This window comes from Cetorhinus maximus, chromosome 4 (genome assembly GCF_964194155.1).
Source record: "Cetorhinus maximus chromosome 4, sCetMax3.hap1.1, whole genome shotgun sequence".
Lineage (NCBI taxonomy): Eukaryota > Metazoa > Chordata > Chondrichthyes > Lamniformes > Cetorhinidae > Cetorhinus > Cetorhinus maximus.
This window is the reverse complement of record NC_135882.1, coordinates 105,346,863-105,374,668: the sequence shown is the minus strand read 5'-3', so window position 1 is coordinate 105,374,668 and position 27,806 is coordinate 105,346,863. Positions and strand designations below refer to the sequence as shown.

General features: G+C 42.3%; 1 protein-coding gene across 4 annotated transcripts in view; it reads left to right on the top strand.

Annotated features, from left to right (window-relative positions):
* Positions 1 to 27,806, top strand: part of efr3a (EFR3 homolog A (S. cerevisiae)) — a 264,071-nt gene that overhangs the window by 125,240 nt on the left and 111,025 nt on the right. The window lies entirely within an intron of this gene.

Here is a 27,806-nt window from a genome sequence, read left to right as displayed (position 1 = left end):
GCGGGGATCGGCTCCCTGCCCGCCGGAGATTGGGTCGGGCCCGCCCACCCGACAGGCAGAAAATTCTGCCTCTGATGTTTAATGTTAAGTGATTAGGATTCATTTTAGTTATTTTGTTTCCCCTTCTTACCCCATTCTCCCCCCAATTAAAAATAGCAGAATTGTTGAGACTTGTTTGAGATCTATGTAAATATGAACTTGACTAATCAACAAGCAATGACCTGTTCCCAGATTCGACCACTCTGTAACCAGGCACCAGACCAGGGTTGGGCAAACTTTTCAGCCAGTGGGCCATATCTGGGTATGGAAATTGCATGGGGGACTGGCCATAAATGCCCAAGAATGAACAGTTATAATAAAGATAAATTTTGATGCTAATAAACATAAAACATTTATTATGATAATTATACCATCATAACGATGCGTTACATACAATTAAAAAACCAAAAGTACCCTCTTTTTCACACCCTCCTGGCTTAATGTGGACACCTCAGTTAGTCATCCCTCTTTACAATAGCATCAAAGCCAGGTGTCACTTTTTTCTTTCCACAGATGCTACCTGACCTGCTGAGTACTTTAGCATTTTCTGTTTTTATTTTAGATTTCTAACATTTGCAGTATTTTGCTTTTGTCTTGCGAATATAAATGTTGGTTTGCTGTGATCTACAATATGGTGTTGCAAGAACCACCAAGGGAAAAGCAGTAAAGGAAATGTGGAGAGACCAAAAGGCATCTGAGAGGCAGTCACCACATCTTGTGGGGAGTATAGTGATCTGTACCTTCTCTCATTCCTAGAGTTGGGATTTAATAACTTCACAGCACATTTCAAAAGAGGTGCTACCAAGTTCATCTGTAATCTGTTCCACATGTATTAGGAAACATTTCTCATTTTCAATTTTCTCATTACTCAAAACCCTAACCTAAAACCACACACTCTTCACTTTCTATTGCATTCATTATCCCTCTTCTAACATCCAAACCTTAGCTGCACTTCCAGCAGGAGCAGAAGATACTTTTTTGACTCTTATTTTCAGAAGTACATGAACAACTAATCATTGAGATAAAAACAAAAAACTGCGGATGCTGGAAACCCAAAACAAAAACAGAATTACCTGGAAAAACTCAGCAGGTCTGGCAGCATCGGCGGAGAAGAAAAGAGTTGACGTTTCGTGTCCTCATGACCCTTCAACAGAATTCAGTTCTGTTGAAGGGTCATGAGGACTCGAAACGTCAACTCTTTTCTTCTCCACCGATGCTGCCAGACCTGCTGAGTTTTTCCAGTTAATTCTGTTTTTGTTTTTAATCATTGAGATGCCTATCTCAAAATATTAAACCGAGATTGCTTGTGGAGACCTTCAGTCATACATACCTTGGGATTCGGTGCAGGCGGCAGCATTTACGCTTCAATATTTCAATCCCTTGTCTACCAGCAGAATTGTAGATCAAATTGTTGCTGTGTCTACAAATTTGCTGACTCATGGTTCTTTTGCAATTACCTTAAACCTGTGTCTCAGGTTACCGACTCTGCTACCACTCAACAATTTCTCCTTATTTACCTTATCAATACCCTTCATGATTTTGAACATCTCTATTAAATCTACCCTTAACTTTCACTACTCTAAGGCAAACAACCCCAACTTTTCTCATCTCCCCACTTAACTGAAGTTCCACATCCTGTGTATCATTATAAATGTGGCTGTAAGAGCTTATAATGTAAAGAATTGACAGGGTGTATATGCGGATGCAAGATTTTTTATTAGATTAGAAATATATTGCCATTCTTGTGGGTGAAGGCGCTCCTCAGTGTTACTATGCCATTGTAGACCTGAAGGTCACAGGTTCAAACCCTGGACTGCCAGCACCCATGGTACCAGGATTTGGCAAGAATCAGTCCCTTCAGTGATGGAATGAGAAAAATGGGGAAACAGAACTATTTAGAGTTGACTTGAATTTTCATGAAGAGCATTAAAAACTTAAGTGCAAAATAAATTGAAGTTTTGAAATTAGTGTATATGCTTGTAAAACCAAAAAGCAAATCAAAACTGCAGTAATCTAATAAGTAATCTTAAATGTACACAGACCTTGTGCTGCTCTCACAACCCCTCCATGTGCACTCACTCATTTAATATAGCCGTCGCACTCCCTGAGAAAAGCCCGCCTGCAACTTCCAATTATCAGCCAACTCCATCTTACCTGGTGGCTCAGTTCATAGCACCCTCGCCTTTGAATCAGAGGGTTGTGGGTTCATGTCCCACTCCCGGAAAAACCAAGAACTGTGAATATACTCAAAAGAGTTACAATCTGTGACTGTTGATAACTCGAAAGAGTTACCTGGTAGTACTTCCATTGTCCTTGAGGTATTTCCCTTGAATGTCTCCAGGATCTGCATTTTACTTTCACAGCTCCTGATGCCAATTGCCAGATGCACGGGTGCACCTTGTATGCTTTCCTTGCTGCAGCCGTGGGCCAGATTGGAAGCTGCTGGCCAAGGTTTGCCAAGATCTGTGCTAGATGTTGATGCAGTAGGCAGTTTTGCCTTGTACTAGGACGTGGTCTTCACCGAAAACCTCATGAATTAATTGAGATCAAAAGTTTAGCAAGTGTATGGATGCAAACTTATACATATAATGATTCATTCTTATTGAGCATGAAACCAATTAGGACATTTATGCTTTGGAAAGGGTAGGGGGATGGTGGCAGCGGTGATATATCCCAGCACAAGTGCCGAGATGTGCCTGCCCAAGATCCCTGCTACTGATGGTGCCAAAGTTCATGGAGTCAGCCAAGGAATAAGAGAACTAGAGCTCCTGACAAAGCAGATCACTTTAAAATGTTGATAAATTCCATCTTCAGGGTTCCAGACCAGGATATCAGTTTGTAATCGTCAGTGGACTTTGAACCCCCAGATGAATTTTAGACCATCAATTGTCAGGAAGATATGCCTATCCTGACTTATATGCCAATGCCCTTTTGAGACTTCAAAACATGGAGGTTCTCAGTATAAGGAGTTCCTGCTGCCTCTCACAGACAACAGTGGCCTTGTTTGTAGTGCATATTGGTTCCACTCCTACAAGATAATCTGGAGACTTTTAATGCAGATCTGGGTCTCAGTATTACATAGGTCCCAACCTAAATTGTGACATTTCGCAGACTTTCACTGAAATTACGACAGGAAAATCCTGGAACAACCATTTTTTTTTTGGCCCTTAATGTGTTTTTTAACTAATATTTATAGTTGCAGTTCATTTATCTAACTGGTGACATGCCCTACATAAGAGCAATGAGTTTTTTAGTGGCCTTATTTAATGACCCAGCTGTTTAACTATAAAAGGTTCAAATTTTCTTTAAACTTCATTTCATTAGCTGATTGAAAAGTAACAGCCAATTAAAAAGGAACAATGAGCAAACTCATGACATTTAAGTTGTTAAAAGTCTGAGCAGATTATTCAAGCTGCAGGACATGGTTGACTGGAATTGGTGCTTTAATCTGCAAAATGTTTGTTCATGCTGCGTCAAAGGTAAAACTAGATGAAAGAGTTGTATTAGTATGTTCTACATAGCCTATTACAGTGCTCGCACTGCTATGAAGTGCTAATTTCTTTATTTAAAACCTGCAATGCTTGTAATGAAGTAATACTCAGTATTATGCTGTATATAAATCAAAGAAGCTAACACCTTTTCATAGTTAAATTTGTGAAAATATATATCTGTTTCATGTTTAATTCAGTTTCTAGCTAATCTTTCTTGAATTGTAAAATTACTTAAAATATATATGGTTTATTTTATTGATGCTGGTGTAAACAAGGCAAAAACATATAAGCTCTGAAATTCGGTTCTGCAGTGCCAGCGTGCATACTTCTGATGTTAGCTGTTCGGATGTCTATTTTGTAAGTACGTTAGCATGCGCACAGGGTGCATGTGCTGAAGTATGCAGAGTAGACAGATTGAGAAGCCATTCAGTGTATAATGCTGAGTTGATGCCAGGGCTGCCATTTTGGAACTCAATGTTCCAGTTAACAGCTTCTCTTAGGAACACAACTAAACGTATATTTAGCAGCAAGAAGTAACATCCCTACCCCACAGCTGCTATTTAAACTATTTTCTATTTAACTATTTTCAGGTTAGTTGCCAATTAATTTCTGCTAGCTCCTGTCACAATTGGAAAAGTGTTTAGTTTCTAGAGTTGCTTAAAGTTACTAAAGCCTACAGGGAGCCAGGGATCACTGGCTCCCAGGAATGGGTGCAGTCGGTTGCCTTCCTCTTTGGACTACAGCGTGACAGGGGAACGAGCAGAGGTGACACAGAGCAGGAAAAGCTGCTGGAAGAGGGAGGAGGGGGAAAAGACACCAAGTTGTAGGTGATATCCACCCAGTGTGCTCAAGGAGCAATTCTCTTACCTGAATCTCATCGAGTAACAGTATGTCAGACATATATGCAAAACACTTTGAATGCTGGAGATCTGAAATAAAAACAAAATGCTGGAAAAACGCAGTAGGTCTGGCAGCATATGTAGAGAGAACAGGTCTGGCAGCGTATGTGGAGAGAGAAAAACACTTAATGTTTCGAGTCCAATGTGACTTGTCTTCAGAACTAAAGAGAGGTAGAAATGTGATGGGTTTTATGCTGTTGAGAAAGGGGGAGGGGCAGGTGGAACAAAAGAGGTCAGGGATAGGTTAGAGAGCGGGGGACAAAGATGTCAGGGAACACAGGCTAAGGGAATGGTAATAGTATTAAAGACATGAAGCTTAGTCAGAGTATATGTTAATAGCAGAATAAAGGTGAGCACTGTCTAAAAGCAAAATGGCAGAACATGTTAATAGCAGGATGAAGATCAGTGCTGTCTGAAAGCAAAAACATGAAAACAAGGTACAGACTGGCATTAGGGGGCAAAAAATTCAAAATGAAGGACGGAGGTTCATGGTCTGAACTTGTTGAACTCTATGTTGAGTCCAGAAGGCTGTAAAGTGTCTAATCAGAAAATGAGGTGCTTTCCCTCCAGCTTGCAATAGGTTTCACTGGAATATTGTAGCAGGCCAAGGACAGAAATATGAGTATGAGAGCAAGATGGTAAATTGAAGTAGCACGTGGCCAGAAGATCAGGGCCATGCTTGTGGATTGAGCGGAGGTGTCCCTCAAAACGGTCGCCCAGCCTACATTTAGTCTCCCCAGTGTAGAGGAGATCTCTATTGTGAGCAGCAAATACTGTGGACTAAATTGTAAGAAGTACAAGTAAATTGCTGCTTCACCTGGAAGAAGTGTTTGTAGCCTTGGTCAGTAAGGAAGGAGATGTTACATCTCCTGCGATTTCATGGGAAGGTGCCATGGGAAGGGGATGAGATGCTAGGGTGATAGAGGAGTGGACCAGGATGTCGCGGAGAGAAAGGTCCCTTCAGAATGCAGGCAGGGGAGGGGAGGGAACATGTGTTTGGTGGTGACATCGTGCTAGAGCTGGCAGAATTGGTGAAGGATGATCCTTTGAATGTGGAGGCTGATGGGAAGGAAAATGAGGACAAGGGGAACCCTATTCTGGTTTTGGGAGGGAGGGGAAGGCGTGAGGGCAGAAGTGTGGGAAATGGCTCAGGCACAGTTGAAGGCCCTGTCAAACACAATGGGGGCGAATCCTCGGCTGAGGAAAAAGGGACACCTATCAAAAGCGCCATTGTAGAAGCTAGCACCATCAGAACAGATGTGACGAAGAAACGGAGAATGGAATAGAGCTCTTACAGGAAGCAGGGTGTGAGGAGGTGCGGTCGAGGTAGCTGTGGGAGTCGGTGGGCTTGTAATGGTTATTTGTAGACGGACTATCCCCAGAAATTGAGACATAAAAGTCAAGGAAGGGAAGGGAAGTTTCGGAGATGGACCATTTGAAGGTGAGAGAGGGGTGGAAATTGGAAGCAAAATTGATTAATTTTTCCAATTCCAGATGAGAGCACAAAGTGGCACCAATACAGTCATCAATGAACCAGAAAAAGAGTCGTGGGAGGGTGCCTGAGTCGGACTGGAACAAGAAATGTTCCACAAAAAGACAAGCAAACTAGGGCCCATGTGGATACCCATAGCCACGTGTTTTATTTGGAGGAAGTGAGACAAATTAAAGGCGAAATTATTTGAGAGAACAAGTTCAGCTAGGTGGAGTTTGATAGTGGATGGTGACTGTTCAGGCATCCATTCAAGGAAGAAGCAGAGAGCCCTCAGCCCATCCTGGTGGGGGATGAAGGTGAAGAGAGTTTGGACGTTCGTAGTAAAGAGGCGGTTAGGGCCAGGAAACTGGAAATTATTGAAATGTAGGGTGTCAGAAGAAATATGAATGTAGGAGGGATAAGGCTGGACAAAGGGAGAAAAAATGGTCAGTATAGGAAGAAATAAGTTCATTGGGCAAGAACAGGCTGAAATAATGGTCTAACGGCAGTCCTGTGAATTTTGGGAAGGAGGCAGAAGCGGGCTGTATGGGGTTAGAGGATTGAAGTTGGAGGCTGTGGAGGGAAGATCTCCAGAGGAGATGAGGTCAGTGGACAGTCCTGAAAACAACGACTTGAAGTTCAGTAATGGGGTCATGATCCTGGGGGAGGTAGGAAGAATTGCCTGAGAGTTGGTGCACCAACTTCAACTTCTATCTTGCAGAGTCTGTATGCCAGACAACAACAGCACCACCCTTATCAGCAGGTTTGATAACAAAATCAGGGTTGGACCTGAGACAACAGAGTACAGCAAATTCAGAGGGAAACCGGTTAGTGTGGCTGAGGGGAGCAGAGAAATTAAGACGGCCTATGTTACGCTGACGGTTCTGTGAAAAGATCCAGAGTGGGTAAGAGGCCAAAGTGAAGGGACCAGGTAGAGGAAGAATACTGGAGATGAGGGAAAGGGTCCGTTGAGCGGGGGAGGACTCCTGTCAAAGAATTGAGCAGGGAAGTGAAGGCAATGGGAGAAGAGTTCAACATTGTGCAGAGCTCAAACTTCATTAAAGTGGGGGTGTAAGGGGATAAAAGTGAGTCCTTTGAGTACAGACTGTTCAGCGTCAGGGGATTTGAAGAAGGGATAGGGTCGAAGGGATGGGGAGATCTGGAGGACCATTGGTACCAATAAGTTGTTGGAGCTTGTATTATTGCACACATTATTAGCGTGTCAGACATCTCCACTTCAGTAAGGAGGCCCTGATTGAAACTTGCCACCTGCTGCTGCAATTGTAGCCTCAGAGCAAGATAAGGAAAGCATTGCCAGTGGTTGTGAAGGTGACAGTAGCCATGAACTTTTTATGCTTTGGAATCCTTCTAAACTGGAGCAGGTAATACTTGCAGCATCTCCCAGTTCGCCATGCTTTGTTGCACAAAGGAAGTCACTGAGCCTCTGTATTCCAAGAGAGCTGAATACACTTCATTCTCTCTTATCAGAGAGAATCAAGCAGAGCAAACCATGACTTCCTAAGTATAGCAGACTTCCATTGAACACACACATGACATTTTGCAGGTACTGCATGTTAACTGAGATGTATTGCAATGGAAAGGGATTCTACTCCATCAATATCCAGCTTGTGCATGACCATACACTTCGTATCATGTAGGTCAATGCCTGGTATCCTGGCAACCACTGTTGCCTTCTGTCTGTGACAGTGCTGTGCCAGCTGTATTTGTACCACCACAACAAACCAGAAAGTGGTTACTGGGTGACGAGAACCAGCCTTTGACATGGCGCATAACTTGAGTGCGCAATCCACACTTAGCTCAGAAGCATGCATATAACCAAATGCCATACTGCTGTACGAAATGCGATTGAGCAGAGAATTAGGTTAGTTCTGCCTGGACTGCATTGGATGAGCCCTACAGTAATCAACAGATCACTTAAAGGTTTGTGGTAGTGTGCTGCTTGCTGCGCAACCTCTCCATCATGAGGGCACAGCCTTTGCCACCAGCTATACAGTGACGATGGAGGAAGAAGGGAGAAGATAACCCATCTTTCCCCTTCTAGCTGAGCTGCCCATGATCAACTTTGGTACCAGTGCACACAACCCCAGTTCCACATCTTCCCTTCCCTTCCCTCTGCTAGTGACGATCACAGCATCCTCTCAACTGCAATGCTAAAATAAAAACCCATTATAAAGCAAACGTTCTAAACCAAATTTGTAAATCAAACCATGCCGTATTGCATACAGACATCAGCTATCACCCTTGTACATTCCCGTAATACCTGCAATGTGCCTGGTGGAATGCTGCTGCCTTTCAGCAGGGGAGACTGCAAACTGCCTTGCAAAGGTAACCTCAGGCAACTCTGCACTTAGCAGGCCTGGCTTTGAACTGCATCATATTGGTATAGGCAACAACAGTCTGAGTTGGCTGACTGCTGGACAACAAAGGCACTAGCAAATTTGCAGTGGTAGGAAGACTAAAGCTGTCAACGTGAGAGAACAGCAGGTTCGTGCTCCATGGTTCCCTTCACTGCAGCAGGATGGCAGCTCAGCAATTCTCGTAATATCTTGGAGGACAGGTTGCTGGACTTCTGTGGCACCCTGCAAGCATCTTTGAACACAGGTATCTGCAGCCATGATGGCAGTAAACTGAGTTGCTTGAGAGAAATCAGAGCTTCCGTGGAAACAAACTGTGCATGACTTCCGTCGGAGCTTTCACTGCATTATTCACACATTGGGTGACTTCTGCTGGAATGGAAAATGAGACGTTGACTTTCAGACATTGTGTCATGTTTGGGTCCAGAGCTGTTCCCATGAAGTTGACCACTACTTCCACAATGGCAAGGATTAGCTCCAGCCTATGCACAGCCCTCTGCCAAGTTGGTGTTGGACTTCTCCATGCTCTTAACCTTAAACGCAGGTTTCCTGGCAGACCTGCCAATGTACCAAGGATTTTGGTGTGTATAAACATCAACTTTCTGTTGGCTGCACCTTGGAAGCCCTCATCTGAGTCCTCTGCAACAGAATTCATGTGCAACCTCACTGTCTGGCAAGTTCATATCTTTGCTAACCTTGTCTCCTGCAGACCACTCATGCATGGTGTCTCACCACGTGCAGATCCCACCTCTAAGCTCTCTTCTAAAATGCATGCAGTGTCAGTATTTAAGCTGCTGGCTGTGTTATAAACATAGCCAATGTTATTTGCTGAGCAAGCCAAATCCCAGAGGGAAACTTGCCTTACTAATTATAACTTTTTTTTAATATTTTGAAAATGAGGGAAAGAACTACTCATCCCAAAAGCATAGAATTCCAGTAACACTTTTATGATTTCAAAATTAAAAGATTTATTAACAAGAAAAAAAGCACACAAAATTAAAGTTACACAGTTAAAACAGTCTTGCAAAACATCCCTCAAAAAAAACCCACTTGTTCAGAATATTACTTGGCAACAGCCCCCTTGTGGATTTTTAACAATAAAAATCCAGTAATATTACCCAAGGCAAAACTGCTGTTACTTTAGTAAAAGTATACCACACAACTTTTTACTCTCTTCCACTCTGCAATGGAAATCCAAGAAAGTCAGAAAATAAACTGCTTTCTGAGACAAAGGGCAGGATTTTCTGCACCGCCTGCTGCTGCGATCTTCTGGTCCCGCCGCAAGTCAGTGGACTTTTGGCTGGGGTGCTACCTCACCCACAGTGGGTCCCACCTGCAACGGGGCCAGAAAATCCTGGCCAAAGACTTTTTTCTGGTCTCACTGGGTGGCTGTTTCAGATTTTACACCTTGTCTCAGCACAGAGCTGGTTTCAGGACATCTTCCCCACACAGCACCACAACTCAACTAAACATTTTTCCTTAAAAAATCTTTTTTCCCTTTCATCTTAGATTCCATTGTTCTCAAACACCTCTTTTAACTCAAATTTTCCAAATATAAAAATCTTTCATTTTTTCTGAGTGCCTTTTAGAAGATAGCTTAGAGGTGCAGTTTGCACATGGTGAGACACCATGCATGAGTGGTCTGCAGGAGACAAGGTTAACAAAGGTACGAACTTTCGGTCAATTAAAATTTAATAACCTTCCCTTGTTTACTTATGAAACCTTAGTAAGTTGTAAAAGTCCCTTGTCACTTCTAAACCCCCCTTTGAAATTTAACAGCTGAAAAGTCAAGACCCTACTTATCTCATAATGCAAATTTTAAAACCTGACCTATTTACTTGTAAATCCATTTCACCAGCGCCTCATATTACAAATGCACACATCTAGCACCTTTACCCTTTTATCTCTCAACTCCCACAGAGAAGCTGTCTCTATGAATCTTCCCCCCAGTTTAATTAATCATGAACACATACGCGCATACACACACTCCCATCTTTAAAGAATACCACCATATTCCCAAAATATTAAAAGCAATCACATCCATCTTCACTGCTACAAGTGTGAGAGTAAGTGGTGATGTTTCTTCTTCTTTAGTCTTCCTGCTGTTCCACCACTGTCTGATCCGGTTTCAGCTCTTGGGTATCTGAAAGGAGAAGGGCACTAAGGAAGGATTATGGTGAGCGGTCAAGGAGGAAACAAGAAATGCAAGCTTATGCCATCTGCAGTTCATGAATCAGAAAAGATAGGGATGAAGGAATGCGAGGAGGAGGATTAGGTATCAGGATAATGTGATCTTCGATGTTTTCAACCCTGTCACTGCCTATGACCATGGCCTATCCCACTGGGGCAAGGTCATGCAGTCTTGTCTGTCGCTGTCTGGTTAGTTGCTGCTTCCTCTGGTAATATGCCACCTTGTCCTGCAAGAGAGAGGGAGGCGTGTCAGTGAGTGTGGTCCAAACTGTTTGGGTAATTGACCCTCATGGCTGTATACCTGGTAATGTGTGCAAGCTGAGAGATGTGGATGTGAGGCATGCAAGGTTATTGAACCTTCTATGGCATTGCATCTAGGTTCTCTAGGCTAGACTCCTAGCATTAACTCTCAAGGCTATCTGCTCCTGCTGTCTTCACACATGTCTGAAGGGCCTCCTGCTCTCCCTAGGATAGGGGGCCCTTCTCCTTTTGTCCAAGGCAACAACCTCCTCCAAGGCATCTAGCGTAATATCAAAGAACCTTGCAGCACACCATAACTGTGTTTTTTCTTTCCTGTCCCTCTTCCGTAACCAGTTCCAGGACCTGCTGCTGCAACCAAAATGTGCTTCACATTTAAGAGGTGGTAATGTTGGACACAGTTTTTAAATTTATTCTTTAATGAGGTGTGGATGTCGTTGACAAGGTCAGCATTTGTTGCTCATCCCTAATTGCCCTTGAACTGAGTGACTGTGCTCAGCCATTTCAGAGGCAGTTTAAGAGTCAACCACATTGCTGTAGGTTTGGAGTCACAAGTAGGCTAGACTGGGTAAGGATGGCAGATTTCCTTCCCTGAAGGACATTCGTGAACAGGTTGAGTTTTTATGACAAATGACAATAGTTTCATAGGCACCATTACTGAGACTAGCTTTCAACTCCAGATTTTATTAATTAAATTTAAATTCCAGTAGCCGTGGTGGGATATGAACCAGTGTCCCCAGAGCATTAGCCTGGGATCCCTGGGTTACTGTTCCTTTGACATTACCACTACGCCACCGTCTTCCCCCTGGCTGAGGCATGCAGCCGCTCAGCGAGTTTAGCACTGGTTGCATGCACAATCTTGTTTGCAAACTGCCTGCAATGGAAGCAATGGGTAAGAGTTAATTACGCATTGTGATTCTCCCTGAACACTTCTGGGCCCTGTCCAATATTGTGGTCATACTCTTTACAATATTGTTTAATATTTCACTTGAAAATAAACCATAAACAATGCAGTGCTCTCACACATTTTTATAAAACTATGCCCTGTTGTTTTTTAAGCAAGTATTGCTTTCCTCTGATGCTACAGTGGAGGTGTGCAATTAAGTTCTGGGGAAATTAATTTTGTAGTTGATTGATATCTGTTTACGCTGATACATTTCTACAAGTCAGGTTCCTCAATTATTTGTGTTGTTTTTGAGATAAACCACCCTACCCCACCCCCCAACATACAAACTGAAACCATCTGCAAAAGGTCAACCAGTCAGAGTTGCCTGAAATTATGTGAATAATGTGCTGCTTCAGGCTTACACCCATAAATGTATGTGTAGTGTATCTCACAGTTTTGTGAAGAAGAGACATACGGCCTTGAAACGTTAACTCTGTCTTTCTCTCCACAGATACTGTTAGACCTGCTGAGTTTTTCCAGCATTTTTTGTTTTTGTTTGATTTCCAGCATCCGCAGTATTTTGCCTTTGTCACAGATTTGTCCCCCTGATCTCTGTATTTATGCCTGCCACTGTATCACAACCATCAGGAGGTCTGTAGGCAACTGCTCCTTAGATCTTTTGCTGTACCTTAATGCTTCTACTGCTCAATCACCCTTTCTGAAATGCTGCCTTCGCACTGCAGTAATTGCATCTTTTATCAGTATTGTTAATTGTCCCATGTTCTCAATTTTAGGGTTGATGAAGATAATTGTTGAGGGAACCAAATGTATTATTGTCGTTTTCTGACGATACAAAACTTGGTGGGAATGTGAGTAGTGAGAAGGATTTTAAGAGGCTTCAAGGTGAGTTAGACAGGTTGAGTGAGTGGGCTAATACATGGCAGATGCAGTATAATGTGGATAAGTGTGAAGTTATCATATTTGGTAGAAAAAAAATGTCAGAGTATTATTTAATTGGTTGATAAATTGGGAAATGTTGATGTACAAAGGGACCTGGGTGTCCTTGTACACCAATCACTGAAAGCAAGCATGCAGGTGCAGCAAGCAGTTAAGAAGGCAAATGGTATGTTAGCCTCCATTGTGAGTGGAATTGAGTACAGGAGCAAGGATGTCTCACTGCAGCTGTACAGGGTCTTGGTGAGACCACACCTGCAGCATTGTGTGCAGTTTTGGTCTCCTTACCTAAGAGAGGTTATATTTGTCATAGAGGGAGTGCAGCAAAGGTTCACCAGATTGATTCCTGGGATGGCAGGATTGTCATTTGAGGAGAGCTTGGGTCGACTAGGTCTGTATTCACTGGAGTTTAGAATGAGGGGATCTCATTGAAACGTGTAAAATTCTGACAGGGATGGACAGACTGGATGTAGAGATGATGTTCCCTCTGGATGGGGGCCCTAGAACAAGGGGTCACAATCTCAGGATGTGGGGTAGACCATTTAGGACCAAAATGAGAAGAAACACCTTCACTCAGAGGGTGGTGAAGCAGTGGAATTCACTACCACAGAAGGCTGTGGAGGCTAAGTCACTGAATATATTTAAAAAGAAGTAGATTTCTCGACTCTTAAAGGCGTCAAAGGATATGGGAAGAGAGCGGGAGTATGGTGTTGAGATAGAGTATCAGCCATGATATTGAACGGTGGAGCAGGCTCGAAGGGCTGAATGACCTACTCCTGCCCCTGTTTTTTTTGTTTCTATGCTGCCCATGTGTATTTGGATTTTCAAAAGGCATTTGATTAAGTACCTCATAATAGACACAACGGAATTGAAGCCTGTGGGATCAGAGGTAGTGGCTTTGTGCATTAAAATGTGGCCAAGTGAGAGAAAGCTGAGAGTTAATGGTGAATGTTTTTTCAGAATGGCAGGAAGTGTGCAGTGGCATCCCTCGGGCATTGGTGTTGGGACCAATACTCTTTGTGATGTATGTCAATAGCTTCACCTGGGTACACAGAGCATAATTGCAAAGTTTGCAGATGTGACAAAACTTGAAAATGTAAACAGTGAGGAAGATAGTAACAGACTTCAGAAGGATATGGGCAGGTGAAATTTAACACAAGTGTGAGCAATTCATTTCATTTTGGTAGAATGAGGAGAGGTAATATAGACTAAATGGAACGATTTTAATTGGAGTTCAGGAACAGAAAGACTGTAACACAAGTCTTTGAAAGTGGTAGGGCAAGTTGTTTTTTTAAGCAAAGGAATATGGAATCCTTGGCTTAATAAATAGAGAAATTGAGTGGAGCAGCAAGGAAATTTTGCTGAAGTGTTATAAAATCCTGGTTAGACCTCAACTGTAGTATTATACACATTTCCAGGCAACCCATTTTAGGAAGGATGACAAGGCCCTGGGATGCAGAGGAGATATACTAGAATAGGTGAATAGTTAGATGGACAGACTACAGGAGCTGGTGGTGTTCTCCTTAGAATATAGAAAAGTTCATGGGAGATTTAATAGCAGTGTTCAAAATCATGAATGATTTTATTGGCAAAAGAATCAAGGGTGACATGAATAAAACATTTTTTACACAGCAAGTTGTTACAATCTGAAATACACTGCCTGAAAGAGTGCTGGAAGTAAATTCAAGAATAATTTTCGAAAAGGATAAAGATAAACATTAGAAGTAAAAATGTTTAGGGGCTGTGAGGAAAGAGTTGAGGAGTGGGACTAATTGGATACCTGTTTCAAAGAGCCAAAACAAGCGCAATAGGCTGAATTACCCCCTTTTGTGCTGTATCAATCTATGATTCTAATTTTCCCGTCCTTTCTAATGATTCACTCGTCTAGAATGTTTGGCTCTCAATTGTGTTCAGGTTGTAGCCAGGTCTCTGTAATCGTGACTACATCATACCCTTTAAATTGTATTTATGCTTCTAACTTTCACTCACATGTTTTATTTTTTTAAGCTGTGTGTATTTATGCACAGAGCTCTTAGCGGGACAACTGTACCCATCCTACCTTGTGTGTTCTACCAATCTTTTCTCCCCACATTTATTGACTGAGTGTCCCTCCCCCAATTGCCCAGTGACCCAAATATGATCACGGCTCATGGATTCCAGTTGCCTGGCTTACATAACTAGATAATGTCAGGGCACATTCCTTTTATAGTTAGAGTCCCATTGTGATTGTGTCTCATGGTTTGTCCCCACCCAGCTGACTGTCCAGGCGATTGTCAGGATGCTTTGCTGATCGGTTAGGAGAAGGCCGCCATTCACACTCCTTCAAGGTAAATTGTGCCTGGCGAGCCTTTGCAGACAGGTTGTCTCCATTTCAATGGCAAGTGTTCAGCAATCTTTGATTGTGATTTCAAGTATTTGGAATGTGGCTTTAGGCCTTTTTAAATATTCAGTTAGTGGTTTCCAAACAATAAATTCGTAGGACGGAATTTTATGGCCCCTCCTGCCAGCAAGATTTTCTGTTCCTGTCGAAGTTAATGGACTTTTGAATGGCTTGCCACAATTTACGGCCCCACTCCCGCCTCAAAGGAGCTGTAAAATTCCACCCATAGTCATTTTTTAAAATAAAGCATGGCTTCATAACAGCATGCTTCGTTGTTTATATAGTTTCCATTATGGTCATTTTCATCAAGGGAAAAATGGATATCTTAATATTTCTTCCAGTAGCGAAAGTAGGATAACTCTGGATCTGGCAAAGGATAATTCACCCTGGGGAGCTAAAGTGCTTCAGCATTTGACTATCAAATTTACCACTCATTGTAAACCAAATAAATATAGGAATGATAGCTTAAGTAAGTAGATTATGAATGTAAGTTTCAAACTGCGTTAAGACAAAGTGGATGAGGAAGTTAGTTGGCTGTGGATTTGCATCCTTAGATGGATTTGATCTATCCAACTCATCACTGTTCCTCTCTCTCTTTGATATCTAATATCTTACCCTAAGTGAACCATCTCTAAATTCTACTGTCAGTTATTGTGCATTCAAAGCGCTAGCTTTGGAATAGGTGAAAACAAGAAGCAGCCAGAATTTTTAATGAATCTGAAGGTGGTTGTCACTCAATAGCTCTGGTTGATGAATTTATTTTCTGCTTCGGTAAGGGTACGGCAGCTGTTGAACTTCTCAGTCAATCTGAGCTACCCAAACATCAGACATTCACATTAAACAAACATTTTTAGAGCTTCCAGCTTCCAAACATTTCATGATGATTTATGGTTAACTCTCCCACAGTGCTGTACAACATGTGTACAAGGTGATTTATTTTTAGTGTCCCTTTTTGAGTAATTGACTCTAGCGTCAGAAACTGGTGTGTTTGGACATAAGTGATTAACTGCTCACAAGGTGGCTGCTTGGAGTAGTGTTAATAATCCATTGCGAGAGAAATGCTCGTGCTATTTATTTTTCTCTTCCTGTTGCAATACATTCTGCTGGTTATAAAAACTGAATTTTATCTTGCTATCAAAATGTTTCTTCAGTAAGTAATCTAAACTACAGTTTTGGTTGAAAACTGAATATAAATACCAAAAATAAAACCTGTAATTACTAAAACAGAAAATGCTGGGAATACAATTAACGTTTCAGTATGACAATTATTATCTAAAACAATCCATCTATCTGAATGCTCACAGCATTCATAACAAGATGGATGATTTGATAGCACCCATAGAAGTAAAAGAACATGTTATGATGGCCATTACAGAGATGTGGTTGCAAGGTGACCAAGGCTGGGACCTGAATATGCAAGGATATTTGACATTCTGGAAGGGTAAGAGGAAAGGGAAAGGAGGTGTGGCAGCTCTATTACAGAATGACAATTGTTGTCACGCAGAAGGAAGTCTTTCGGTCCATTGTGTCTACATAGACTCTCCGAATAAGCAGTTCATTTAGTGCCATTCTCCTGCCTTCTCCCTGTAACCCTGCACATTCTTCCTTTTCAGATAACAGCCTGATTCCCTTGAGTGCTTTGATAGAACCTGTCTCCACCATATGCTGCATGAATATTTTTTTCTCGTATCACATTTGCTTCTTTTGCCAATTGATTTAAATCTGTGCCCTCTCACTCTATCCTTTCACAAGATGGAATAGTTTCTCCTGATCTTCTCTGTCCAGACCACTCATGATTTTGAATACCTCTATCAAATCTCCTCTCAGCCTTCGTTTCTCCAAGGGAAACAGGTGAACCGCTCCAACCTGTCTTCATAGCTGAAGCTCCTCATCACTAGTACCATTCTCACGAATTATTTCTGCACGCTCTCCAATGCCTTCAACATCCATCCTAAAATGCAGCGTCCAGAACTAAATACAGTATTCTAGCTGAGGCCTAACTAGTGTCTTATACAAGTTCAACATAACCCCCTTGCCCGTGAATTCTGTGCCCCTATTAATAAAGCCTAGGATACCGTATGCTTTATTAACCACTCTCTCTACCTGTCCTGCCATCTTGAATGACTTATGCACGTACACACCCAGATCCCTTTGCTCCTGCACCCCCTTTAAGTTGTGCCTTTTTATTTTAGTGCCTCTCCATGTTCTTCCTACCAAACTGAATCACTTTACATCTCTCTGCATTGAACTTTACCTGCCACCTTTCTGCTCATTCCGTCAACCTGTATATGCCCTTTTGAAGTTCTACACTATTCTCTTCACTGTCCATAATGCTTCCAAGTTTTAGTATCATCTGAAAATTTTGAAATTGTGCCCTTTACACCAAGATCAAAGTCATTAATATATATCAGGAAAAGCAAGGGTCCCAACACTGACCCCTACAAACCTTCCTCCAGCCTGAAAAACATCCACTAACAACTGTTCTGTTTTCTCTCACTCAGCTAATTTCATATCCATGTTGCCACTGTCTCTTTTTATTCCATGAGCTATAACTTTGCTCACGAGTCCATTGTGCAGCACCATCAAATGCCTTTTGGAAGTCCCTGTACAGCACATCAACTACATTGCCTTCATCAACCCTCTCTGTTACCTCTTCAAAAAAATTCCAGCAAGTTAGTTAAACATAATTTTCCCTTAAGAAATCCATGCTGACTTTCCTTAATTAACCTGCATTTGTCTATGTGCCTATGAATTTTGTCACAAATTAGTTTTTCTAGAAGTTTCCCCACCACCAAAGTTAAACTGACTGGCCAGCAGTTGTTGGGCTTATCGTTACACCCTTTTTTCATAAAGGGCGTAATGCTTGCAATTCTTTAATCTTCTGGCACCACTCCTGAGTTTAAAGAAGACAAAAAAACATATGGCCAATGCCTCGGCAATTTCCACTCTCACTTCCCTCAATACCCTAGTTAATAAAAGCTGAGATCAGTACAATAGTGAGAAATGACCTTTGTTCAGAATATCAAGATGTAGTATTCAGATTGGTTGGCGAAAAATAGAAAAGGAATGAAGTCACTGTGGGAATAGTTTATAGGCCCCCTAACAATAGCTACTTAGCAGGACAGAGTATACATCAAGAAATAATAGGAGCTTGCAAGAAAGGTACAGCAATGATCATGGATGACTTTAATCTTCACATCAATTGGACAAGTCAAATTGGCAAGGGTAGCCAGGAGGATGAATTCATAGAGTTTATTCGGGACAGTTTCTTAGAACGATATATGATGGAACTTACCAGCCTATTTGAACTTGGAAATGTGTAATGATACAGGATTAATTTATGACCTGGTAGTAAAGGATCCTCTAAACAAGAATGATCATAACATGATAGAATTCCAATTTTAGTTTGAGAGTGAGAAATGAGAATACATAACTAGTGTAATTGCCTTTATTTAAGTTTAAGACACAAGGATATGAAGACAGTTGATTAAAGTGAACTGGGTAAATAGGTTAAAAGGGAGAAGTAGCAGCAGACATTTAAGGAGATGTTTCATAACTGTCAACAAAGATTTATTCCATTGAGGAAAAAAGACTCTGCCAGAAGGATGCACCATCCATGGCTAACTAAGGAAGTTAATATCAAATTGAAAGAAAAGGGGTATAATGCTGTGAAGATTAGTAGTAGGTCAGAAGATTGGGAAAGTTTTAGAATCCAGCAAAAGATAACTTTTTTGGGAAAAATTTGAGTACGAGAGAAAACTACCAAGAAATATAATGAGTTGGTAAAAACTTCTACAAGTATATAAAAAGGAAGAATAGCTACAGTAAGCATTGTTCCCTTAGAAGGTGAAGCTGGGGAATTAATGGGAAGCAAGGAAGTAGCAGAGGCTTCGAACATGCATTTGTACATGTCTTCATAGTAGATGGCACAAAAAGCAATCCCAAGAATACTAGAAAATCAAGTGCCAAAAGGAAGGGGGGAACTTTTTTTATTCATTTATGGGATGTGGGCATCACTGGCCAGGGCCACATTTATTGCCCATCTCTAATTACCCTTGAGAAGATGGTGGTGAGCTGCCGCCTTGAACCGCTGCAGTCCAACTTAACAATCACGATCACTAGAGAAAAAGTAATGGAAAAACTAATGGAAATTAGGCCTGGATTTTTCCTATGGCGGGTAGGCTGGACGGGGGTGGGCGTAGAGCCGACCGCTGCCTGCCATTTTACACGGGCGGGCCAATTAAGGCCCGCCCAGCGTAACGCACAGCCAGCAGAGCTCAGCCCTACCTGTGCGGACAGGGGGAGGAGGGAGAGTCAGGGCCTGCACTCTTTTGCACATGCACACGAAAGAGCGCAGCAATCTCCCTGAGGCAGCTCCTCAGAGATTGAATGGTTATGAAAATTAATAAAGAATAGATTTTAAAAATTTTTCAAACATGTTCCCTCATGTGACTGTGTCACATGAGTTGGGACATGTTTGTAAAGGTGGGAAAATGTATGTATTTATTTTATAAAAGCTTCAGGAAACCTCATCCTGTCCGTGGATGAGGATTCCTGAAAAACGTGAAGGCCGCTTGGGCTTTTCGCCTGCCCGCCAACCTTAAGTTTGGACAGGCAGTGTTCTGAACTACTTTAATTAGTTCCTTAATGGCCTTAATAGGCTGTTGACGAAATGACGCTTGATGACGTTGGGGACGCACGCCCAATGTCATTGCACGTCATTTTATGCGTCGGCGTGTCGGGCCCGCCCCCGCACGCTGACCGGATGATTCAGCCCTTAAGGCTGTCAAGTCCGCTGGACCGGATGGCCTACATCAAAAGAAGTGGCTGCAAAGATAGTTGGTGCTTTGGTTGTAGTCTTCCAAAGTTCCCTAGATTTTGGAAAGGATTGGAAAACAGCAAATGTAATACCTCTGTTCAGGAAAGGATGGAGACAGAAAACAGGAAACTGTAGGCCAGTTAGCCTAACATCTGTCTAATGCCTGTCTTTGGCAAAATGCTGGAATCTATTATTAAAGTGGTAGTAACAGGACATTTACAAAATCATAATGCAATCAGGCAGAGTTGTTGTATGTTGTCTCATGAAGAGGTCTAGAGGCTTGTATTGTTGAACAATAACTGTTTATTATAACACATAACTATATACATACCTATAGGACGCAGTCCTGACTAGGTGCCATCTCCATGCCAACTTTTACCAGGTTCAATACTATACTCTACTACTCCCAAGTGACTGCATCATAATGTGGGCGGTAATGTGGCCTGCCCCACATTAACCCTTACAGTACTGAACACCTCAACCCAAGTTTTTACCCAAATGTATTTGCAATAATATTTACATGCTACCCCATCTCCCTCCCCAACTCAGGTCCCTGACTTTACAGATTCAGACAGTCTGGAGGCACCACAACCCTTCCCAATCTCGTCCTTTCAAGTTTCGAGAGTGGATGTCTGAACTGCTTTGGGCTGACTTTGTTGGTCTGGAGTTGAAGTTTTAGTACTCAGTGTTGCAATTATTTGGCTTTCTACACCTAGCTCACTCAAATGGAAGTGAAGGAAGTTTGGCACAAGGAATCAGGTGAAGACTTCTCCTATTCTGTCTGATTTGTGACTTCTGGGGTATGTATCAAGTAAGATCATTGCTGATCTTCATTCTTCAGGACAATGATGCCTTCTCTGTCAAGGTTCCTGTTCCAAACTTGTCACCTCTGTTTAACCTTTGCAGGTTTTTATGGTACTCCCTATTGTAAGTGGAAGTTTGTCACCATTGATTGGACTGTTCTCAGTCATGAACCTTCTGATAGTCCCTGACTGCCAACCCTGGGATTAATTTCTTCGGCAGCATGGGAAATTGAGTCCAAATTTTTATGCATTATCAGCAGCTTATATGGGGCTAATCCACATTGCAGTGGAATGAATCTATATGGAAAGTCATCATTTTTCTTCAAGAGGGTTTTAATGGTGGAATGCCTCTTTCCACCTCAGTTAGATTGTGGATCCCTTGGGGGATGGTGAAGTGTTGAAATCCGTAAATCCTGCAAAATGAGTGAAGTATTCCTTAGCGAATTGCGACCTGTTGTCAGACACCACTTGGTCCGGGATGCCAAGGATCAAAGATTTCTTTCAGTGATCTAATGATTGATTCTGTGGTTGTTGTGTGGAAACGCTTCATTGAATATTTCTCTTGATGGATTGAAGTGATGAGGAAGGACTTGCTGTTGTATATGAACAGATCCATTCCCAAACATTCCTACGGTCTGGTAGGGAACTGTGCGGGGATAAGGGGCTCCCTCTGGACTGGTTTGTACAGCGTGCACACCTGACAGTTTAAAATCATCTCTTCAATTACTTTTGATATTCCCGGCCACCACACTGCAGACCTTACGATGCCCAAGTGGCTTTGGTGGATTTGTTGTAGAATCTCCATCCAGAGTGAAATGGGAATGACCAACTGCTCATCATACACTAGCATATCATCAATGACAGTGATAAAAGCAAAATACTGTGGATGCTGGAAATCTCAAATGAAAACAGAAAATGCTGGAAAAACTCAGCAGGTCTGGCAGCACCGGTAGAGAGAGAAACAGAGTTAACATTTCGATTATGACTTCTTCAGAGTTGTGAAGTGCTTCTGCATTTTCAAGTGAATTTTCATAATATTGCCACCTGGACGCTGCAGTGGTCACCCTTGTAGGCAGCACTGACGGATGTAGATACGCTCTTCATCTTACATCTGCTCTTGTCATATCTGTTGAAGCTTTTTGGAGCTCGCTGGCAGTTGTGTTGTCACAGACTGAGAATGTGACTCGAGCTTGTTGACCAGATTGACATTGTGTATCGCAGGATGGTCAACTGTGGCCCTGGACAGTGTGTCTGCAGTTGTTTGGTACTTTCCCTGGATGTACACTGTCTTGTATGCAAAGCACATGAGTTGTAAGCAGAATCTCTGAATTCTGGGGTGCACCCTGACGAGTTGTTTCTCATCCAACAGTGAGACCAATGATTGTGATCTGTCTCAATGATCCCTTTCAGCCCAACAAATATAGTCAGAGAACTTCTCACAAGCCCATGTTACTGTGAGGGCCTCTTTTTCAATAACTGCATACTGCATCTCTGTGTCTAACAGCCCCCGAGACATATAATATACTGGACAGTGGCATCCATCTAGCTACTCTTGGAACAGCCCCACTGTTGATCCTATTGACGAAACATCTGCAATTGTAGTTGGCAGTGATGGGTCATAATGAGCTAGGATATCTGGTGAGAGCAGCATGTCTTTGATCTAATAGAATTGGAGAGATGGTGGTGTAGTGGTATTGTCACTGGACTAGTAACCCAGAGATCCAGGCTAATGCTCTGGGGACACCGGGTCAAATCCCACCACGACATCTGATGGAATTAGAATTCAGTTAATAAATCTGGAATTGAAAGCTAACCTCAGTGATGCTGACCATGAAACTATCATCAATTGTTGTAAAAATCCATCTGGTTCACTAATGTCCTTTAGGGATGGAAATCAGCCATCCTTACCTAGTCTGACATATGTGTGTCTCCAGTCCCACAGCAATGTGGTTGACTCTTAACTGCCCTCTGAAAAGGCAATTAGGGATGGGCAACAAAGGCCTTGCCAGCAACGCCTACATCCCTTGAAAGAATAAAGAAGAAAAAAAATTGTTTGCTCTTGGTGTGCATCCCAACACCATGCTTGGACCTTTTTGAGAATGTGTCAGAGGCTGTGACCTGCTCCAGGTTGTGCAGAACTTTTGTCAACTGGTTCACCCTGCCCAGGAATCTTTGGAGTTCGGGAATAGATGGAGGGGTTGGAAACTCATTAATTGCCTTTGTTTTGTGTGGGTCTGACAGGATGCCTTTGCTGCTCACAACATGGCCTAAGAACCAAATGGAGGTCTTAGAGAACTTGCATCTATTATTCAGTGTTAATCCTGCTTTCTGCAAGTGTTTCAAGACAGCCATGAGTCTACTGTTATGTTTCTTGACAGTCATACCATGGACAAGGACATCATCCAAATGACAGATGATTCCTTTCTGGCCTTGTAAGATGGCCAGCATGGTGCGCTGTAATATCTTGGGTGCCAACTTAATGCCAAAAGACAAATGATTGAAGCAGAATCTGCCAAACGGGGTGATAAAAGTTGTCAGCAATTTAGATTTCTCATCTAACGGAGTGTGCCAGAAGCCACTGTTTGCATCAAGTTTCTAGAACGTTGTGCTCTTGGAGAGTTTGGTTAAGCTGTCGTCCATTGAGGACATTAAGTGGATTTCCCTCACCACCGACGCACAGTAGCAGCAGTGTGTACCATCTACAAGATGCACTGCAGGAATTCACCAAGGCTCCTTAGACAGCACCTTCCAAACCCACGATCACTACCATTTAGAAGGACAAGGGCAGCAGATGGGACACCACCACCTGCAAGTTCCCCTCCAAGCCACCCACCATCCTGACTTAGAAATATATCACCGTTCCTTCACTGTCGCTGGGTCAAAATCCTGGAACTCCCTTCATAACAGCAGTGTGTGTATACCTACGCCTCATGGACTGCAGCGGTTCTAGAAGGCAGCTCACCACCACCTACTCAAGGGCAACTAGGGATGAGCAATAAATGCTGGCCCAGGCAGTGAAGACCACATCCCATGAATGAATTAAAAAAAAAAGACTGTTTCACTGTTCCTGTGTCTAACTTGAATCCAAAGTGTGAATCTGAGATCCTTAATTTCTCCCAAGAAGCATTGTTGGACGATTTCTTTGACAATCTCATGGACTTGTTTGGAATCCTCCACATGTCTTGAGGTTTTGCACTTGCGCATCTTTCCAAAGTGTCCCAAGCGGTTGCAGTGAAAGTACTGCACAGTGATTGCTGGACGCTGCTTGCGTCTATGAGGTCTGCTGGCGCCATAGTGCTGACATGGTCTGGCACCATCTTTTGTTTTGCTTGGGTATTGCTTTCCTTGCCCTGGAGTTTCCTTTGTCCTTTTGCTTTGAGTTGAACTGTTGGGGTTACTCTGTACCACAGCTTAACTGTGCCACACAAAATTGATCAGTTTTGCTGGCAGACTTTTGATTGTCTGACAATTTGGATTTCTTTTTCCAAAGTTATATCATCTTTAGATTGGAGTACATCTTCTGTTCGGTCTCTTATGAGCTCCAATTAAGGTCACCATAGGCGGAGCCTTCAGCCAATCTGCAAAACTCATGTATGAAAGAGTCAAGAGCCCCAGGCTTTTGGACTCTTATTAAATTTTGCACGCTCCAAAATTTTATTGCTGCTTAGATTAAAGTAGGTGTCAAAGGACTTCATGACCTCTTAAGTTTTTGGAAGATTAATTTATTCCTTGTCTGGCAATTATGTTGTCGGCTATCAGACCTACTGAATATAATGGTGTATTCACTTGTTAAGCCCCTGCTTTCTTCTTCAAGCCTGATGCTATCATATATCTTAAAAATACTCTCCATAATGCCCAATTTTTTGCCTGGTCTGGCTCTTCCATCTGACCTTTGTATCTGCCAGCTTTGGACTGGCAGTGTTGATTTACCACCCATGGCTGTTTTCAGCACAGGGGAATAACAGCTTTAATTTTTTTTTAAATAGTGCTGCAGTAATTGTTTTTTTTTCTTCCCACGTTTGTCAGGATTTGGCAGGCTCCTGTTGCGGTTACGGAGCCATTTTGAACTTCAGCGATTCTACAGAAAATCTTTTGAATGAATCATTTTGACCAGCTAATTGCTTTCCCAGGCTTGGAGAATCAAATTGAAGCCTTTTTCTTTGCTCATATTCCTCTTTAATTTTTTTTTCGTTCGCACGCGGTCGCTATGTATTATGGCACTGACCCTGGATCCGGGCTGCAGTGTTCTTCAAGCTACACTTATTAAGCAATGCTGTCTGATTAGTGCAGTGAATTCAAAACCTTATTTTGGCTTTTTTTTTGGAGTTTGCTCACTCTTGCGATTTGGCTATGTCCTTTGACTCAGTTTTTGATCAGGTCTCACAAAGGATCTCCACATGCTCTGGTGGAGTCCCCTTAAGCTGCACAGTGGATCTTTCTTCTGCCCTTCAGCCTCCACGCCTGTAATGGAGTTTCTTGGGCAATCTCCAGCTGTGTATTCAAGGTCTTCAAGCTGAGCACACTTCTCTCAGGTCAGACTGCAGTTTCTTTACTTCTTCATTCTTAGGGATTTTGGGATCCTTGACCTGCTGCCACCATGTCATAAGGTTGAATGTTGCCTCATGAAGAGATCTAGAGGCGTGTATGGTTGAACAGTAACTGTTTATTAATAACACATAACTCTACTCACATCTATAGGATACAGAATCACATCTTTACAGTGCAGAAGGAGGCCATTTTGCCCATCGAGTCTGCACTGGCTCACTGAAAGAGCACTCTACCTAATCCTAGTCCCCTGCCTTATTCCCGTAACCTTGCACATACTCTCTTTTCAGGTAGCAATCCAATTCCCCTTTGACTACCTCGATCGAACCTGCCTCCACCACCCTTTCAGGAATTTTGTTCCAGACTCCAACCAACCTCTGGGTGAAAAGATTTTTCCTCATCACTTCTACTCCTTTTGCCCATTACTTTGAATCTGTGCCCTCTATTTCTTGATGTTCTCTTGAGTGGGAACAGTTTCTCACTATTTACCCTGTCCATATCCCTCAGGATCTTGAATACCTCTATCAAGCCTCCTTTCAGCCTTCTTTTCTCCAAGGAAAACAGACCCAACCTCTCCAATCTATCCTCATAGCTACAGTTGTTTATCCCTCGAATCATTCTTGTGAATCTCACCTGTAGTCTCTCCAATGCCTTCACATCCTTCCTCAAGTATGGCTCCCAGAACTGGATGCAGTACTCTAGATAAGGCCTAGCTAGTGTCTTATACAAGTGTAACATGACCTTCTAACTCTTGTACTCAATGCCCCTATTAATAAGACCTAGGATACCATATGCTTTATTAACTGCTATCTCAACATGCCCTGCCACCTTAAATAGCTTACATACATATACACCGAGACCCCTTTGTTCCTGCATCTCCTTTAGAGTTTCTTCCTTTATTTTATACTGCTTCTCCATATTCTTCCTGGCAAAACAAATCACCTCACACTTCTCTGCATTGAACTTCATCTGCCACTTGTCCGCCCAATCTACCAACATGTCTATGTCCTTTTGAAGTTCAAGACTATCCCCATCACAGTTGACAACATTTCCAATCTTCGTATCATCTGCAAATTTTGAAATCATGTCCTGCACACCACAGTCTAGGTCGTTAATAAATATCAGGAAGAGCAAGAGTCCCAACACTGACCTCCGAGGAACTCCAATACAAATCTTTCTCCAACCTGAAAAAGAATCATTTACCACTACTCTCTGTTTCCTGTAACTCAGCCAATTTCATATCCAAGTGCCTACTTTCCCTTTTATTCCATGAGCTAGAATTTTGCTCTCAAATCCATTATGCAACACTGTATCAAATGCCTTTTGAAAATCCATATACACCACATCAACAGCGTTGCCCTTATCAACCTTCTCTGCTACCACCTCAAAAAGCTCCAGCAAATTAGTTAAACATGATTTTTCCCTTAATTTCCTTTAATGGCTTTCCTTAATTATCCCGCACCTATCTAAGTGACTATTCATTTTGTCCCGAACTATAGTTTCCAGAAGTTTCCCTACCGGTGAAGTCAAACTGATTGGTCTGTAGTTGCCGGCATTATCCCTGTACCCCTTTTTGAACAAGGGTGTAACATTTGAAATTTTCCAGTCCTCCGGCACCACCCCTATGTCTAAGAAAGACTGGAAGATTATCACCTGTGCCTCTGAATTTCCACTCTCACCTCCCTCAGTATCCTCGGATGTATCTCATCTGGTTCTGGTCCTGGTACCTTATCAATTTTAAGTAAAGATAGCCTTTCTAACACCTCCTCCTTCTCAATTGCAAATTCCTTAAGCGTACCAGTTACCTCTTCTCTTACCTCGGCCTGGGTAGCATTTTCTTACTTTGTAAAGACAGATGCAAAGTACTCGTTTAATACCTCCATTATTTCTCCTGCCGCCACATGCAAGTCTCCTTTCTTATCCCTAATTGGCCCCACCCTTTCTTTTATCACTCTTTTTTATTATTTATATGCTTATAGAAGATCTTGGGATTCCTTTTTACATTAGCTGCTAATTTCTTTTCATGCTTCTTCCTTGCTTTTCTGATTAGTTTTCATTCCCTCTCTGGTCCTTCTATATTCAACCTGTTTCTCCATTGCATTTTCTACCTGACATCTGTCTTACACGTCCTTCTCTCTTTTCATCTTCACCTCTATTTCTCTCATCTTCCAGGGCATTCTAGATTTATTTGCCCTACCTTTTCCCTTCAAGGAAATATACCTTGACTTTTCTTGCAATACTATCTCTTTGAAGGTCGCCCATTGTTCAGCCACCACCTTTTCTGCCAACATTTAATTCCAACTCGCTCAACTCAGATACATTCTCATCCCATCGAAGTTAGTTTTCCCCTAATTAATTATGCCTGCTAAGACCTCCCTGTCCTTTTCCATTATTAACCTAAACATTATGATACAATGGTCACTGTCTCCTAAATGCTGTCCCAAAATTATTTGATCCACTTGGGCCAACTCATTCCCCAGAACCAGGCCCAACAGTGCCTGCCCTCTTGTTGGACAAGAAATACTCTACTGCAGAAAATTACCCTGAACACACTCCAGGAACTCTTGCCCTTCTTGTCCCTTTGCACTATTCCTATTATGGTCCATATTTGGATAATTGAAGGCCCTCATTGTAATCACTCTCTTTAATCCTGCCCTTCTTGAACCAGGCCTCTGTTATAGCAGTAATATCACAGT